Source organism: Vanacampus margaritifer, chromosome 9 (assembly GCF_051991255.1).
Source record: "Vanacampus margaritifer isolate UIUO_Vmar chromosome 9, RoL_Vmar_1.0, whole genome shotgun sequence".
NCBI classification, from domain to species: domain Eukaryota; kingdom Metazoa; phylum Chordata; class Actinopteri; order Syngnathiformes; family Syngnathidae; genus Vanacampus; species Vanacampus margaritifer.
The window spans coordinates 14,983,948-15,001,572 of record NC_135440.1 but is presented as its reverse complement, the minus strand read 5'-3'; the positions used below and the strand labels follow the sequence as shown (position 1 = coordinate 15,001,572).

Below are 17,625 nucleotides of genomic sequence, written 5' to 3'. Positions count from 1 at the left end.
TGTTCCACCCTTCTGTTGCAGCATGACTTCATCCTCTTTAATGATGCAATCTCTCGGCCCTGGCAGGCAAGCCGGGGCAGGAGAGGCGGAGCGGAAAAGCCCACCCATCATTTGTCACCTATTACAATCTGCTTCCGTCCTTCCACCATGCTGTTAAAGTACCAGGCTGTTGCACATAATTTAGTGACATCAGAAAACATATCATTTCTGCTCAAATAATTTGCCGCAAGGAATATTTAAGGTCATCCCGCTTCATCGTGGGGGTTACGTTCCATGCCCACGATAAGTGAAATCCATCCAATCTCTGAAATGCTTATTTAAATACTCTCTAGGCATGTTTTTATAACATTTATGGCACTTTTTTTTAAAGGTTTAACCACACTTTTAAAACAATACAAACATATTTAAATACATAACGAAAGCAAGCAAGAAAGCAAAAGCAGTGGATAAACAAAAATGTTGTTCAAACAGTACCGATCCCTCAATGCATATAGGCTATAGTAAACAAATCCTGTTTCTTTCCAAACTAACAAATCTAACTCACCATCTCACAATATACATCAATAATCATGCCCACATATGTACAATATCAAATTAACCTCTAGTTGTCGTTTTCTGTAGGACTAAAAAGCAGGATTACATCAAATGAAACTAAACAGTGCTGAAATACGGTACTTCCTGTTTCATTTACCTTCTTTCAAATTTCTCAAACTAAATAAGTTTGCCTGTGGTCGATGGTGGATTTGCACCCGATATAAACGAGAGTGCAGGTTAGATTGTGCTGGGTTTACATGAAGCCATGTATTCCGATTAGAATTAATCCGAAAGACCAAATAGAATGAAAATGCTAATATAAACACCTCATCAGAATGAAAAGGCTAAACCCGAATGGAATTTCGCTAATGATGTGTTTTATATATACTGCAACAATCAGGCAGCAAAATGGAAATACATAGTGTTCTTTGTGCACCTGAAGTGATGTGTCAGCAACTTTGAAAACAATTTGCAAATGGATTTCAATTATAACGCTGGTAATGGGCGTATCCGTCGTAGCTCCAAAACCATCACTTTTCATTAAACAAAAAAAACGGCACCATCAAAGACAGCAAGTCATTTTCAACAAGTGGAGACTGGCGTATAGTATCAACTTTAAAAAAAATAAAATTAAAATGAGATCAAATCTGTACTTGGGAGGTTTCGGCCTGATACTAGTGTTAACAATATTCGCAGCCGAATGGTCCAAGGTTCAAATCTGAGCTCCAGCGTTCCTTTGTGGTTCTCCCTGTGCTTCTGTTGTTTTTACCTCAGCTTCAAAGCACATTCCAAAAACATGCACGTGAGCTTAAATGAAGGCTTTGATTTGTCTATAGGTGTGAATGCAAGTGAATGGTTGTTTGTCTATGTGTGCTCTGCAATTGGCTGACATCCATTGTAGCCTGGCACTCACCTGAAGTCATCTGAGATGGACTCAAGTTCATCCCTAACGAGTACTATTAAAAATGTATGGTTGTGCAAGAAAATTGAATTAGCTACCAGTTAGCATATTGGTTAAGGGTCCATTTCAATTATACATCCATCCATTTTGACCTTTTTCCATTTCACAATGACTATTGGCTTGTGCAATGACGCTGATTCTGCGTGGGTTGAGTTCCCACTCAGCGATGGTGTGAATGTGAGTGAGAAAGGTTGTTGTCTCCATATGTGCCCTGTGATTCACTGATGAATAGCCCAGGCTGGGATAGGCTCCAGCTCCCCGTGACCCCAAACAGGAGAGGCGGTGTACAGCATGTATGGATGGATGGATAATGACTGTTGCGTACTAAATCCATTGAGTGCTAGTCTACAGAGGGCGATAGCATGTCGTGACTGACAATTGCCAGTAATTGCAGGTAGCATGCGGAGAACACATAGAACAGAACCAGACAGACATGCGCAAAGGTTAGAATGAGCATCACAGACGGCTTGAGTGCCTGATCTCAACACGCCTGCTTCAATTTTTTTTCATATTCCCCTACTTCCTTGTCACCTCCCATTATGTCCGAGCTCCATCCATGCGGTCTATATTTAATATCGCTCCATCCTTACAGCTTTGACACAATACGTGACACTCTACCGATTCCACCTCAACGACCTCACCTCCCACTCTCACCCTCGGACAGTGCGAAATGACCCGAGAGATTTGTGAGCTTTCATCACTGTAATCATGTTAGTTAATTATTCATAGAGTCCATCAGACGTCTTCCTGGTGCGATATGCATTTACCAGAGAGGGGTAACATTAGTCGGAGGGCCTCTCATTGAGCGGGAGGGGACAAAGGAGGAAGGAGCTATGCACATGGAAACTCATTATTATCCATCTCTGACTGAAGACTAATTGAATGCATTCATTTTCTATTCAGAGGAGAGTGAACGGAACATTACGCATTGTTCCACCTATTGTGCCATTGCATGCTCGAAGAGCAATTTATCAAAAAAAAAAAAAAAGGCGAACTCAATCCGTTCCAACCGCCCCCTTTCAATACCAAATAATGTAAAGCCATTATTGTATATAAGTACAGTAGATGACATTTTATCCATCCATTTTATAGTGAGCTTGTCCTCATTAGGGTCACGGGTGAGCTGGAGCTTACAGCACTTCCGCGTTTGGTTAAAAGGTGGCATGTTAACTTTCGGTCTGCATGGTAACGCATAGTGACAATGTGGATAATGTGTTAAAACTCAAAACCGAAATGACGCTGTACACAGAGCTGCCAACTTATAGAAATTCACTTCCTGAGTAGTTGGGTTTCAAACTTTCCACCCACCCATTTTTATTCGAATTTTGAAGAAATGCGAAAATAAAACTGAATGGAAATGCCAGAAATTCGAAAAAGGGCCCAAAATTTAAAAAAGAAAGGAAAAGTTTTTACACTTAGAGGGGGTGAATTTTGAATCGTATCGAAAAAAGGAAAATGCGAATTTTGGCTACGGAAACAGGTTCTGCGGATAACCACTGGCAAGACCGGATACACGTCGCACATTTTGACCGGATATTACATCACACGTACGTTTATAGTCGCAAAGCAATGTCGGACAATAAAGTAAGGTATATTTGGGGGGAAGGTGAAACTGAAATATTTTTGGAATTAATTAAAGAAGCAAATATTAATGCAATTTTAGATGGAAAACAGCAAAAAAACGCTGCGGTTTATCAAGAATTACAAAAGCAAACTTATACAACATCATTGCACGGCACAGTCGCTTCCTCTTTTTCTTCTTCTTTTAAATTACTGGTAGATCACATCTCTTAAGGGTGTATATCGCCACCTACAGCAGCGGAGTCCCCTCTCAATATTCGCAAAAGAAGAACAGAAAAGTTGCATGTCCGTTTTGTGCATTTTCAGTAAATTCGCTTTAAAATTTCAAAAGCTCTGTGTACTTAGCGGTAAACTGCAGTGTTGGCTGAAGTAGACCTATTACACAACTAAAGGTTATCACACGTTTGACATTTACAACAGATCATTTTTCAGTCAGATGGCTTGAAACATATTGACAGCGGACACTGTTATGCCATCTGTTTTTCCACCAGAAAATGCTTCAATGGTAGCGCTACCTGATGGTGGCATCACAAAAAAATAACAAAAGCAAACAATGAATAAATATTTTAGCTTAGTTTCGGAGATTTGGAGTTTCCACTTTACATTATTTGATTAATGCCAAGCTTTTTAGCATGTAATGGCAAAATATGTACTACCATGATAGTCTACTCTAAATCCAGCCTCATCAGGCCAGATTACAGCAGTCCAGCCTCCAGATGAGCCCAGTGGGAGCAGATGGCCCCATAATCGCTAAAGTTCACTTGGGTTTTCAAACAGCAGCCAAAACTGGCTCCTGATTTTTGATTTATTTGCAAACAGGGCTGGGGATCACACAGTAACTCACAATATAATGACATTGCGACATTTTACAGTAACAATCGGTGATGATTAATAGATTGGAAAGAAAATTTTGCACATGAAAGCTCCAATCTTTGTCATACAAATATCAATTGTTATCCATCCATCCATTTTCTATAGTACTTACTAGGGGTGTTTGGTACCACTTTTTTTCCAGGCTGATACCAGTACAAGTATAGTAATCGTGTCAAAATATACCGACATATTGATAAATCCCTTTGCAGCATGTAATTGGGCACTATGTTTACTTGACTGTAATTGCCTTCCACTGGGCTCCTTTTGTTTCATATAGAAAACAATGGAAACATAATTCTGCTTATGGCTCTGTTTCTTAGCGGGATTTAAACTCACGAGTCGCTTTCTGAAAATATAGCGACCAAATATGGTATTCTGGTTACTATTGTGTTAGTGGAATTGGAATATGAGCTAAGCAGTCAAATCCAGCAGTTATTATCAAAATCAGAAGGCGGCCATTTTGCCACTTGCTGTCGAGTGAAAATGACATCACAGTTGCTCAGGTCTCAGGTAACAACCAATCACAGCTCAGCTTCAAAAAACAGGTGAGCTGTGATTGGTGGTTGCCTGAGCAACTGTGATGTCATCTTCAGTCAATACCAAGTGGCAAAATGGCCGCCTCCTGAGATGGATAAAAACGGCTAGATTTTGCTGCATAACTCATAATTCACAAATGTAATATTAATCAGAATGTCATATTATTGTCAAGAAATGTTTAAGTTTGACTTTAAAATATTACTGCAGTAACTATTAGTTTCACGTGCAAAGAGCAATCTTTTGATGATGTCCCATTATATGGATAAGGCTGTGTGGAGCATTTTTGCGCAGAACTCTCATCAGGGTTGACAAATCCTTCCCGTGGTGCTACTTTGCAAATGGCAAGAGTAATGAGGGCTGAATTCCTACATGATTGCACGAGATAAGAACATTGCCTGATGAATGATAGCACCATGGTAGCGAGCTTGATGCCCAAGGGGGCTGAGACTTCACTTTTCAGAGCTGACACTCCCATGACTCATGATTTAAAAATCATGTTCACACATGCCCTCTCTTTAGTCTTATCTCCTGCTAATACAGTCCACAAATTTGCGAGCCTTATCCATTCAGATGAAGGCCCAAATAATCAAAAGAACAAAATCCCGCTGTTTTCTATCCATTTTTATCCCGTGAGTAATATTCAACTGATCCAAGTGTTGCCTCCTGTTCCACCCACATTTCAGAAAGTGTTTTCTGATGAGTCGCATGCAGCCATGACACCGCTGAGCATGTTTCCAAGACAAAAACACGCAACACAGTTGGACGGTTTTGAACAAATCTATCACTGCCTCCTGTTGAGAGCGTGGGAGGCAAAACCCTGCATAATAATAACATCTCATAAATCCAAACACAAGAACAGGCTGAAAACATGAAATGCATATGAATTTCTTCAATCTACTCAGACCAAAAAAAAAAAGAAAACGATTTTGTCTTGTGCTGGTTTTCTAGACGGATTTTATTTTGCGCTATTACATAACCAACGCTGCTAAAGCTCCATCCCAGTTAAGCAAGACAACATGGGAGTGCCAACATGTTAATGCTGAACGCTGAGAGCCCGCAGATGTGATTTCAAGCTGAAGCGCTACCTCGGGGGGATTGAAAGAATCAAAAGCTTAGCAGAGATTTCAGCGCTGCAGGTCGGCTGAAACATCCCTTAATGTTCTCACAATTGCAAATTCTGCAGACAGATTGAAATGTAAACAATGCAAATAAACAACAATCAACTGTCGTTCAGCCTTGAATGCAAAGAATATTGACTCAAATGTTCCCATTTCTACTTTTTTATTATTTTATCTCATATTAAATGTGTAAAGCAGCTTCAGCCATACTCATATAATATCATATCAATTTATTCCAACCATCCATTTGAAATTGTGTTATCTCACTAGGATCGCGGCTGAAGCCTTCCTATCCCAACTGACTTTGGACTCTGGACTGGTCGCCAGCCAATTGCAGATAAATATAAATATATTAGGGCTGAAGTATTTTGATGACATCATGTAGCCATGATGTCATCACTATACTGCTCTAAATCCCTTTAGTCCATATTTACTTGCTATCTGGGTACCAGGATGATTCACTGTCATTTATGAATCAGAAATAGCCCCAGCTAAATTCATTTAATATAATTTTGACCCAGCGATAGCATCTTACAGCAATTGCATGTCATTTGGAGGGCCATGACATGAATTTCAACTTCATTAATTTAGAGTCTCCAATTAACCTAAGAAACATTTTGTGGGGGTGTTTAGGGTTATTATTATTGTTATTATAATTATTATTATTATTTAACGCAACCTTGCTACAGCTGCGGCAGCTGTGAAAAGACTTGAAGTTGAGTTGAGTACTAGTACTACTACTAATAAATAAATAATAAATAATAATAATTATTGTTATTATTGTCATTATTATTATTTAATGCTTCTTTGTTACAGCTGCGGCAGCTGAGAAATCACTTTATAAAGTTGAGTTGAGTAAAACAAAAAAAAATAGTAATAGTAATTATTATTATTATTATTATTATTATTATTATTATTATTATTATTATTATTATTATTATTATTATACCAGTTAGGGCTGGACAATATGGCCCAAAATTAATATCATGGTATCAACTGCATCGCTTCACGGTAGCAGTATATATCCCGGTATAAAACAAACCTAACCTAATTAGGTCTTAGTTTTTTTTTTTTTTTTTAATAAATATTTTGCTTACTGGTTCACATAGTTCTTTATATAAGCTAAATAGATTTTTTAGTTTTTTTTAAACAATGAAAGAATAAATTTACTTTGGATAACAACATTTATTGTGCAATTCTCAAATCAAAATTCAAAGTCAGCAAGGACTCTCTGGTGCAAAATAGTGCAAACAAAAAATATTGCTGATATTTTAAAACTGGCTTAGAGCAAGTATTCACTTGAAGATCAAAAGGGCATGCACAAGTGAGCATTGTAAACAGCACAAGTCAAAGAGACTAAAATAGTTGCAAATTGTGATGGAAAATGAAGCTTCACAAATCACTTTAGATTCTTTTTTTTTTTTTTTTTACTCTTATTTGCTACGCTGAACACGAGTTGTGTGTAAGGCCTGGATGCAGATATGATGCCATCAACATGCGCTTCCGTGGTAAGACGGTAGAGTCAAAATCTCTACCTTCGGCAAAATATATACATTATATTGAATATACCGTTTATATCGCCCAACCCTAAAACCAGTAATAATAATAATAGTACACAGTAAATTCTGTAGTAGTCTGAGTAAATTTGACTTGACTATTTAGAGTGGGACCAAATAGACTCAAAATTTACAATTGGAAGAGAGTAAAATTAAGAATAAAAAAAATAAAAGTCACTCAAGGGTTGAGGAACAAACTCACAGCGTTCAGCTTTAGACCCACTACAATCTAAGCTATGCTACTCCTACTGTTTACTTATATCTAAGAGGAGACCAAAGACATTTTTGGTCTTGGAGTTAGGAAGATTTCATCTGACACGAGCGGTATGGGGTGGATGCCACGGACTTCCGACTTCCGGGTTTCACACATCAGCGTCATTTCCGGCCACTGATGACCATGTTCCAACACTCGCACCCCCACCCCTGCGCCCCCCCCAAACGCACGTTCCCGCCCGGCAACAGAGGGGCACAAAGACAGACGCACAAGAACTGGGATGCGGCCCACACGTCCCAAACAGGAAATGGAAACAAAGCTGATGTGTGAAAACCAGGAAGTTGGAAGTCCCGCCTCCTCCGTGGCATATACACCATATTAACCCACAGCAGGAGCTCCCAACTTGAAGTTGCGGATTTGTTCCTCAACCCTTAAGTGACTTTTTTTAATACTCTTTTGTGTAAATTGATTAATGTAAAGGGACCCAAGATTGTATACAATCAGCTTTAATAGTAAACTGCATAACTAAAACAAATTCAACAGGTTTGCACATTTTGTTTAACGATCAAAAGAATATAATTCAACAAGCAATCAGATTTATTTTTTTTCGAGTATTAGACTATGTTGGAAATATGGCATACCACTTTCACTTTTAAAATATTGGTAGTACAATTTAGCACCAAAAAGTTAATGATTGATCACTTGCAAAAACATTGTGTTGTTGATCGAGGTCAGCCCTTGACAGTAAACCTCATCCACTGCAACTGTCTATACAAGATGTACTTTAGACTGGTCAGCTTGACATTGCCATCACGACCAGACGGACGAGCTCTCACAAGCAGACCCCGTAAAAGGACGGACTCTTCTGAGAGGACACAATCTTCAATTGTTCAACTTTGAAAGATACAATACAAAATGTTAAAAGCCATTGTGAGTTTTCGGTTTGTCTCCTGTTTTGAATAAAACAAACACGTACAAAATGATTTTCGGTTAGCTTTAAATAACGTAATGTAGACCCTGACAATGAAATAGGAACACCCAAAAAACAAAAACAAATTCCAACAACTAACACTAGAAAAGCAAAAGTTATGCTGATATTTAAGAGGAATAAGTCATCTTATTTCTTTTAATGGCCTCCTGAGCAAATTGCTGTTGACGGAAATTAAATAAAAGGCTCGATAAGGATTTAAAGCCTTTACGCTAAAAGCCTAGACATGCATACGGTCAGCTATTAATCTGACAACCCCTACTTTATTTTTATACATACACTATGTGCCGTATATATTACATGTGTCAGAGTATAATAACCTGCTGAGGGAGCCAGAATGCAGCAAAGGGGGGAGGAGGCGGGTTAAAACATATATCTCTCTCCTTCCGTCTCATATTTATGCATGCTTTCAATTGCAATCTCATCATGCCACTCCCCCGGGAGTCTGTCTAGATGCATTTTATGGAAATGAAGCTTTCACTTTATAAATGTATACAGTGCATTCTGTGAAAGGCCCATAAAGAGGAAGTGGGCTAAAGGTAGTGCGGAGGGTGCCACCGGAGCTATTATCATATTGTTGCAAACTGATGACAATGTTATCATTTAGAGGTAAATGTTTTTCATTGGAGATCCACAGTATTTATTTGATGCAAATGTGTGGCACAAAAATGCTCCTTTAATTCTTTCATTTGTTTTCGAAATTGAACAGTTGTTTTGTCAGACGCTCCCATGTTGTCAGTCGGTATTCGTTTAGGCGTGTTTTGGACTTTTGCGTTCAAGTGCCTTTATTGACTTGGCTGCATCCATTGTTTACAGGGTAAGGGAGGGTCGAGCTGAAGACACACTTGCGCTCACGTTTCAAATTAGCCCCCGCTCACTTGCCCATGAACGCCCGTCTCATTTTTAGCCCTCTACTTCATGTTCCCCCACTCAGCATCACTTGGCCACTAAGGTTGGTTTCCATGGTAACACCACCCACAGGAGCAGGCTACCTTCCCTGTTACCGTAGCAACTGGTTCCCTACAGACTTCCCTGTGTGTCACTCAAGCTCCCTATCGCTTTCTCTCTCTTTTGCGCGTAAACAGTCCTTCCTCCCTCTGCCTTTTTTTTTTCATGGTGGATGGAGTCCGCATATGTTTTTTGATTAGACTTTCTCGCCTCATCAGGTCAATGATCACCTGCCTAATGCTTGGTTTTGTGTTCCACTTGTCTGCCTGCTGCTTGTTTACATGCTATTTAAATGACTCATTCTCTGCTAGGCCCCGCTGAAAGGATGCACACAGTGTTACTCAGAGCTAGAATAAAACATCAATAATATCATAATCTTATAATCATTAAGGATTTTTTTCGATACACTTTTTTAATTTACGTTTGGTGCATCTAAAATGATCAATCAAGCTGAATCTATTTTTGTCAATGGTGTTTTGCTGTTTAAAGCAACACTAAGGAACTTTCAGTTTACGTTGATTATGGCGCCGCCATATGGACAAAGTTGGTAATGTTATGCCTGAAGGAAGACCACGTTTCTCATGAGGACAAGCACGTTGCATCATTTTTTAGCTCTCGACATTAAATTGACTTCCGTCTTTGTAACGAATGGGTAAAGGGGGAAGTGACGTATGCCGTACAGCAGTCAGCACATTTGTAGTTTTATGTGTGACAGTGCTCCTACCATTCTCCTTAAAGTTGTTTAGTGCCAGTAAAAATGATCAGACCCCCTCAGGCCATGACAAAGGTACCATTCAACTAGTTTTAAGTCAATATTTCATCAGAAGAGTTATGAAAATATTTTATTAAGGTTGAAAAGTTCCTTTGTGCTACTTTAACTCATTCACTGCCATCAAAAATTCATTTGAACAATTTCTATTAGTTTCAATTTTTTTTTAGCTTTATTTAGAACAGATATAAAATTTGTGATTAATCGTGAGTTAACTTGTGAAGTCATGTGATTAATTACAATTAAAAAAAATTAATCGCCTGCCACCCCTAATTTTTTATAATCTTTTATTTTTTTCTAATTGCATGAGGCAATAATTTTTTTTAATTGTAATAAATTGCATGACTTCAATAGTTAACTCACAATTAATCACAAATTTTAATTTTTTTCTAAATGCACAATAAATACATTTTTTTCTAGGTTTTCATACTCTTGTTAACAAAAGTGGAAAACATTTTAAACTAATAGAAATTTTTAAAATTAATTTTTGACATCTATAGCCGTCAACGGCAGTGAATGAGTTAATGATGAAAAATATCATCATGTCATATTACTAATAATAATGTGACTGCATTCGCTATTTGTATTGACATTAGCCACTGAATGATTGAATGAACCCGAATGGGTTACTCAATATACTTTTGCCGAAAAACATGTCATAGTCCAACAAATGAAAAATCTAATTAGATCGAAATGATGAATGGAGTGCGCTTATAACGCTTTATCTTGATCATAGAATATGTTTATGCAGCCGAGTCAAACATATCAGAGCGTAGCCTAGACCGGCGCATTGACGCAGCGTATCAACACATGGAAAGGTTAACATTTTTAGCTTAAAACAACTTACTTTAACCTCCAGAATTCTGAACTGTACCTTGGCTAACCACAGCACAGATGATGTTTTTACTCTTTGGTCCCATTTTAAATCCATCTACTTTTGCTACTAGCCTCATCTTAGCTAGCACTAAGATAGTTTGTCTCTCAGGTCCTGCGTCCGAGTTTGAAAACTCCCCTTCGTTTGTTGCTAGCACGGCGAGGCATTAGCCAGCCAAATGTTCCCATAACTACTTCTGGGCGTCTGCTCAAATGAACCACAGTCTCACGTAGATACGTAGTGAAATGGTACATTACATTCTGACATTCTGAATTTTGGGATTCGTTTTTAATTCAAGTCAGCGACTTTTCATGCACAGCCCTATACTCATGTCATGTAAATGCCAGTAACAAAATTTATTTTGACATATTGTCTATTCGTCATTGCACTTTTGGACCATGGATGACTTGTGCCAGCCACAAGAAGGAGTCATGCCATATCACCAATTATGGTCGAATTATGGAATACAAATTCACACTTATTAACCGATTCTATGTCTATATATAAATATAAAATGAAACTTAAGAATGTTTGATGTCAAAGACATTTGGTGCTGCAGAAGCTTTACTGATTGTATATACTGTACAGTATTTAATGTGTGCTGTCGTGAAATTATTTTGCTAAAATAATAATTCAATTACGTTGAAGATATGTTTGTTGAGGCTAGGTGAGGTCCTTGATAAGCCTGTAATGGGTTTTTACCTCAGCTTCACATGTGTTGTATTTATTAAATTTTTTTGCTGCCATATTTGTATTTTTTTTAAGATTGTGTAAACAAACAAACACACAAACAAACCTATATGACAAAACACCTTTCAACACTGTCTTTCTTTGCTATTGGGTCATTTCAGGGGTCTGTGGCAATTGGTGTTAGCTTCTCAGAGAGAAGTTTTTCAGGTGTTCAGTTTTGAACGCCAAATTCCTCATTACCGTCAATTCCCATAAACAAAGGGAACAGGTGTTTTATGCACCATTGATAGACTGACCTCATGTGCAACTTAAACAAAAGGTTATATAACAAATTTCATCCCTCAATCATTTCTCTTTTCCACTAACACTTCCAATTCCATCACATGAAACTTCTTTTTACGCTCGCAATGCTCTCTAAATTTGCCAATGGTGAAAACCATTAGAACTACCTGAAGTGAAAAAATTAAACCACTTTTTTATACATGTTGCCAATTTCTACAATCTTAGTAGATCACACGCAAGACGCCCACCAACAGCGCAAGCAGTCTGTTCGACGGAACACACACACGCAGTTAATTTCAGTAAATTAGGCCATTTGAGGACTCAGAGCTTCCGGCTGCCTAGCAGACAGTAACTGAAGTCAAGGTGATGTGACCTGGTGTCAACCTGAGGTACTCTTGAAATAATCATGTTTTTTTTTTGACAGTCTCTGTTGCAGAATCATCAAATAATGAGACAGGCATTACTCACTTTATGACCTCTGCCAAGGAAGTTATGTTATTTCTTTCTTTTCTCATTTATTTTTTTATTCTTAGCAGAATGACAGGAGATGGTACGTTGAAGCAGCGAGAGAAATTGGATGTCCTTTACCAACAATGGTGAAAAATAACAATCAATTCATCGATATATTGTTATTTTTTTATGCTATTGGAGAACCTTTTGTTTCCTTGTCAGTGTTGTATTGAACAGAATAATGCTGCCTGCTGGAGTTTTGTCACAGCTTGTGTGGCTGTATCGCAACTGTAGCTGATGCCATGTTCTTCTTTACGCCATAAACTTCTTGAGACTGAATCCACATTGCCTCTACTGGTTGCAGTCAGGTCATGCACTCTTTTTTTTGGGTCAGAATTGATTCATGACCCAGTTAAGCAGCATTATTGTATATTCTTCCCTAATAAAGATACATTCATATATTATATTATCATTTACTTTTTAAAATGTGGCCTCTTGCGCCGGCTTGTACGCATCTGTGGAAATACCAACACTCGGTTTAACACGGCACCACACAAATTTAGACTTGACTCTACTTGCACTAGGCACGGAATAGAGCCTTATGTGCATGTGAATAGTTTTGTATGCTATTATGTCATGTGACTAACTGGGGACCACAGGGGATATGTGCACCCTCCAAAAGCAGATGGAGTGTATAATTTTTTGTTCCCTTGCTTTCCCAAGGGGGTTTGTGGCCTGGCTCAGCCACGGTGGTTAAGAACCACTGATGTACAGAAAAAGCTTAAAATTCAGTCTTTGTAGGCCGACACAATGTTCCATCTGTGCAAAGTGTATGAAAAACATGCCGGGTCAACTGCTGGAAGCTCTGTCTCACAGTCAATTACTGTGGGAACAGTCTCAAGAGAGAGGAAGACATTTTGTGAAGACCTTCAATTCACTGAAAATGTGGAATTTCCACTCAAAAGTATTTGGTCGTCATATTCTGGTTAATGCCCAAAAAGCCATTTGTTTCCCTTTTTTAGGACCATAGTAGTCACTAACATATTATCAAATTGAGCTGATACGGGCAACCAGTAGATGCTACAGCATATTAGAATGCTGGCAGTCCAGATTTGGATGAGCACCAGAATTTGGGATTTGGGTCATGGTGTTAATTCATTGGTGTCATGCCGCAGCATAAGTCAAGTTGGGGGAAAAAATACATACTACAGACAAACATATAGACACAGGCAACCTCTTCTGTGGTTAGAGTTAATAAAAACAGAGTTAATTGCTTGAATAATGTATACAAAATCAAATCATGCATGAAAGAGAGTAAAGATGTTACAGGCAATGTGTAGGGGAGGGGTCACGAGCGTCTCTGAGAGGTGAGATTAGATGAGCTGAGGAGGGAGGAGACAGACTGGGGGATTTTCTGGGGTTGGCTAAGGAGGGGCTGTAACTAGCGGGGAGAGTGAGGAGTGAGGAAGCCGCTGAAAGAGTGCGTGACGAGCAGGAGCTCAGACCTCTCCACGGCCTTCAATAATTGATGCAGCCTTTCCTGCGGCCCATCTTTATACAGCAGACGCTTGTATATAAGGATAAAGCGACATTTGTGTTTTCTCAACAACCGAAGAATAAACAGTGTCCAACCCACCAATTAACCCTGCCGCAAAAGGATGTAACATTTTTCTTTTATACGTCTCCCCTTCCTCATGTCATTTCACAGCCACCTATGAATACATGCTCATGACAAAGATGGATCTCTTTGCTCTCCCAGCTGCTGGATCTGAAATAGGGCTGGTCCACATTAACATGCACTCCACCCTGCAACCCACATAACATTCTCCTCCACTTTCTCTCTCTCTCTCTCGCTCTTTCTTCGTCTCTCAAATCCTCCACAGTGCCAGAGAAAAAGCCTTCTCTCACAAGTCAGCCCTCCATCTATTTAACCACCCCCTTTTTTCTTACATGGAGGACAAGTGTTATCACTGAACTGCAGATGTTTTCAAAGGGCCTTCCTTTCAAACCTCCAGCTGGCTGCGGCAGCACCGAACGTCTCGCTTCGCCCTTGAGTTGAACTGTTCTGCGGAAACCCGAGGAAGCTTTGCAGGGTGTGAAGACCTTGTGCACTACTGATATCTTTGCCCTGCAAGATTCCAGAGCTGGATGAGATTAGGATGGCTCGCCTCATATCTGACGCAGACAAACATCTAAAAGCCCGATTGTAAAATATCAAACAGTCCGCCTTTACAAAGACAATAATGCTCAGTTTTGATTGACATGGATGTTAGAGAGGTATTCTGATAAAGAAGGGGTCTGCAACCTGCGGCTCTGGAGCCATATGTGGCTCTTTAGACCCTTATTGTGGCTCCCTGTGGATAAAAAAAATTTGGAGAAATGATATGTTTATTTTTTAGATTAAAAGTGGATTCAAGGATTTTTTTTGTCGCTGCGCCTTACGGGTGGATCATTTTAACAATTGTTTCTCGATCCCGTCAATCAATCTGCCGTAACGACGTCGTGCGTGCTCGTTCCTAGCTGCGCAAGCGCACTTCGAGTGTTTGTAGCATGTAGCCGCTGATCTTCGTATTCAGCCATTCATTCGTTGTAGCTCCACCGAGCTCACTGCGTACTGTGAAAATAGCTGAGAGCCGCAAGAGGACACCGGTCTTTGAAGCGAGGCCAGCTGCAGAGATTAAAGAGACTGATGAAGAGGACGAGGAAGATGAGCTCGCATGTTAGCGACATTTGAGAGGCGTTTTTTTCCCCCCGGACGAGCACGAGAGCTTGTAGGATGGTCTTCCACAGGCGCAGTTTTTTTAAACAAGACTTCTACTTTTCGAGAAAATCCTTGAATCCACCTTTAAGTATTTGTCAAATGAATTAATGATTTATATTAAAAAATGAACAGTTAAATATTTAAAAAATGTCAGTCAAAAATTTTAGGTTGTCAGAGATAAAAAGGTAGATTAAAACGCTTTTTTAAAAAATTACCTAAAAATCTCCAAAAAGAAAGGAAAAGCAGAAAATGACAATAAAATGTCCAGGAAATGACCAAAAATGTCAGAGAATTGAATAAAAAAGGCAGAAAAGAAAACATTTTAAAAGTTACGATAAATGGTCCCACATCAAGAGAGCAAATTCTGAAAATTACCAAAAATGTCAGAAATTGATAGAAAAAAAGGCAGGAAAAAAATGGTTATAAAATGTCCAAAAAAAGAAGAGGCAAAAAAACGTCAGAAATTTAACAGAGGCAGAAAATCTTAAAATGTATGAAAAGCATAGCATGAAAAAATTAAAAATAAATAAAAAACGGAAGGTGAAAGGTAGAAGAAAATGAATCTCAAAGTATTGAATGCTGCATATGTTTCTGTTATGGTGCAGCTCTAATTAGCTCTTGGGCCCTCAGTAGATTAACACGAACACACTGTTTCCTTCATCACAATGTTCAAATGTTTTGCGTCTCCATACAGATTTTTTTCTTATTTATCTGACCTAAAATGGCTCTTTTGACAAAAACTTTCCAATCTATTCAAACAACTTGTTTATATACTGTACAATCAACCCCCTGCCTGGCCCACGAACAGCCAAAACAGTACACTACATTGGGCTATGACAGTTGACTCTGGGCAAGAGTTTGGGTACACCCTCAAATAGTTGCCAGCCAATCGCAGGGCATTACAAGAAACAATAAAATGGAAATAGAGCCAGTGTAAGGAAGTAGCAACAGGGCTAATGTACTCCATATTAACAAAAATTATTTCCTGCTGCATGTTTACTATGACACGGCAGGTTAAACTCAAGCCTGTGTGTGTGTGTCTCCAAAGCTTGGGGGGAAGCCAGATACAGAGAACAGGAGGTAAGACGTGATACAATAACATGCTGCGTTTGATGCCCACTGGCACTCGGATATAGTAGAGAGTACCAAGCACACAGGAATCCATTAGTGGAACCTGATTATCTCGTGGCTCCAAAATTAATTAAATGAAGGGGTAGGGCCGTGTGTGTGTGTGTGTTTGTGTGTGAGACAGAGTAAGAGAAAAATCTGCTTGTCCTCTTCTTTTCTGTTCCCAAATCCTTTCTCGTTATTGCATTGATAGGTAGACGACATGGGAGGTGCTTGAGTTTGTATTCCCGAGTAAACCCCGACATTTTCTGCTCCTGCTCATGTGGATGAAGGCGGTGAGGGCTGTTTTGTGACGACACAATGACTTTATGACTCACACATTTTTATTTCATCTCCCGCCGCTCTAAAATGTTCTCCCTATTGCTCTTTTTTTCTCTTTTAGGACATCACGTCTCTTTCCCAGCTTAGCATTCAGGATGCCGTCAGCTGTCCTACTCAATTGCTCACTGTATACACAAACATGGCACCATTTAAGCATGTCACCATGTATTGGGTCACCTAGCCATTTTCACTGACATTACTTGTTTCTATCTCACCAGCCCCAGAGACTTTCATCACATTGTAATATGTAAACAAGTCATGTGACCAGTGAATTGAAAGCAAAAAGGCAAAGGTAAGTTTATTTGTTAGCACCATGAGGCAAGCTAAACTAACCAAACACCTGTCCATTTTCTATGTAGTTAACATTCTCGAAGAGCCATTCATATATATATAGAGAGATATTAAAAATACAGTGTCGCATAGTAGATTGTAAGAGATCAAGTCATTCGATCTGTGTACGAATCAGTGGTGACTTGAATTGGGATGCAACTTGGCCATTAAAAACGAATGCTGAATCAAAATTTTCAGATTTGAATGAGAATGAATCATAGCATATTGTCATGTGTACTCACTGTACTAGTGTCACAGGAATAATTTACTGACAACGCGTGTGACGTATGTACGTATGCGCACATCACGGTGTTTGGAAACATTTGCATTTATGGGACTGTTTAGCCGGCTAATGATGAGCATTACTGTATATTAAACTGTGAAGCAAACAGTCAATAAAGCCAATCTAGGCAATGTATCAATGCCATTATTGTTACTTTGCTGTTGACTTCTGACGTTTGTAACTTGGACGATGGGCCGGAGAGGCAAACCTTCCTCGGTTAGCTTAATCTTAGCTAGCTAGTATGACTTTTTACTAAAAACTTAAATACCACTGAACTGTACTTGGGCAGTGGTTCTTTCAAATACCACTAGTGAGCCACCAGAGTACCACCAGCTGGTATTTGAAAGAACCACTGCCCAAGTACAGTTCAGTGGTATTTAAGTTTTTAGTAAGAAGTCATACTAGCTAGCTAAGATTAAGCTAACCG

The 17,625-nt window shown here is 39.0% G+C and overlaps 1 protein-coding gene and 1 long non-coding RNA gene across 3 annotated transcripts in view; one reads left to right on the top strand and one right to left on the bottom strand.

The window, feature by feature from the left end:
- aplp1 (amyloid beta (A4) precursor-like protein 1) overlaps positions 1–17,625 on the bottom strand; it is a 44,087-nt gene that overhangs the window by 22,839 nt on the left and 3,623 nt on the right. The gene's annotated exons all lie outside the window — the stretch shown is intronic.
- The window catches only part of LOC144058401 (uncharacterized), a 36,546-nt gene that overhangs the window by 15,753 nt on the left and 3,168 nt on the right, over positions 1–17,625 (top strand). For both annotated transcript variants that reach the window (XR_013295428.1, XR_013295427.1), the window contains exons 3-4: positions 16,458–16,539; positions 16,647–16,877. This is a non-coding gene — a long non-coding RNA (uncharacterized LOC144058401). The remainder of the gene's footprint in view (positions 1–16,457; positions 16,540–16,646; positions 16,878–17,625) is intronic.